This window comes from Pseudophryne corroboree, chromosome 3 (assembly GCF_028390025.1).
Source record: "Pseudophryne corroboree isolate aPseCor3 chromosome 3, aPseCor3.hap2, whole genome shotgun sequence".
Lineage (NCBI taxonomy): Eukaryota > Metazoa > Chordata > Amphibia > Anura > Myobatrachidae > Pseudophryne > Pseudophryne corroboree.
Genome location: NC_086446.1, coordinates 133,084,609 through 133,086,296, shown reverse-complemented (window position 1 = coordinate 133,086,296; position 1,688 = coordinate 133,084,609). Strand labels below are relative to the sequence as shown.

At 36.1% G+C, this 1,688-nt stretch overlaps 1 non-coding gene across 1 annotated transcript; it reads left to right on the top strand.

The window, feature by feature from the left end:
• TRNAS-ACU (transfer RNA serine (anticodon ACU)) lies at positions 1 to 74 on the top strand. Its single transcript has one exon. It is a non-coding gene; the product is annotated as a tRNA-Ser (tRNA).
• The last annotated feature ends 1,614 nt before the right edge of the window (positions 75 to 1,688 follow it).

Genomic DNA, 1,688 nt, shown 5'->3' with positions numbered 1-1,688 from the left:
GTCTCTGTGGCGCAATCGGTTAGTGTGTCTGGCTACTAACCAAAAGGTTGGTGGTTCAATCCCACCCAGGGACGTAACTGACCTTGTTATCAGATTTTGGTGATCTTTAAGTAGACAAGTCAAAATTTCAAACCCCCTGTTATGGTGTTGGGTACCTGGCCTTTTCTGATGTAATCAGAGTTAGATTTGATTCAGTGATTTTATAAAAACAGCTAGGAAGCACAATTTAGCAGTGGGTTGCAGAGAAAAAGAAATATGCTGGCAAAAAAAATCCAATTGAGTGATTAAACAGCTCTTCATTTTCTGGCTTTATTTTTATGCTAACAAATTTGTTCTTTGAAAAGTGTCCACAAAGCCAAGTCTCTGATTAACACCTTTGTAGGGATGGTTTTTCACCTATTACTAAATTAAACTTGCTTCATTGAAAAGGCAGCAAGATGCATCCTCATTTCAATGTCTACTGAAATAATACAGGTTGACACCAGGAAACATTAACGCCACTGTATCCTTGCTGCTTTCTCATGTGGAAGTCTGTTTAATGTGAAAACAAGGTGATATCTAATTAGCACACAGGTAAGGAATTAAGAAAATCTTTATTTAAGGGTGAAGATGTTTCTCACAAAATCGTTGCCCCAATGCATCATTGAAATTCAAGCTGGAAAGATGATTTTAATATATCACTTGTACATTTTGTATTGCTCTTCTGGTGACAATGTAGTTTGTTTTTGTCAATTACCATTTTAATAATAGGGTAAAGAAAATTAAGTGGATTTTTGAAAGAAAACAATGCTGTCAATATACTATTAAAACAAATTAAAATGGTAAAAGTTATTGTACTTTAAGTAAAAATAAAAGAGCCAACATATCAATCCCAGTTTTGGATTACTTTAATTAACAAAAAAAAATGCATATAGCAGAGGATAGTTTCAATCTGCCTACCGCTGGGTTATGGGCCCAGCATGCTTCCATTGCTGTACTCTGCTGCACATGTAAGTGCAAGAGATCCTGAAGCACTCACTCATCATGGGAAAGTACCAATGTGTTTCTTCGTTGGTTGATGGAAGAAACATCTTACAAAAACTCTCCAGATTATTGACTTTTTAAAGTTTTTCTAGGAAACGTTTTAGATGAATGCTTATTAGCCTTTGTCAGTATGGACTTTTGCAAAGTGTTTCTGTGGCGCAATCAGTTAGTGTGCACGGCTATTAACCAAAAGGTTGGTGGTTCAATCCCACCCAGGGACGTAATTGACCTTGTTATCAGATTTTGGTGATCTTTAAGTAGACAAGTCAAAATTTCAAACGCCCTGTTCTGGTGTAGGGTACCTGGCCTTCTCTGATGTAATCAGAGTTAGATTTGATTCAGTGATTTTATAAAAACAGCTAGGAAGCACAATTTAGCAGTGGGTTGCAGAGAAAAAGAAATATGCTGGCAAAAAAAATCCAATTGAGTGATTAAACAGCTCTTAATTTTCTGGCTTTATTTTTATGATAACAAATTTGTTCTCTGAAAAGTGTCCACAAAGCCAAGTCTCTGATTAACACCTTTGTAAGGATGGTTTTTAACCTATTACTAAATTAAACTTGCTTCATTGGAAAGGCAGCAAGATGCATCCTCATTTCAATGTCTACTGAAATAATACAGGTTGACACCAGGAAACATTAACGCCACTGCATCCTTGCTGCTTT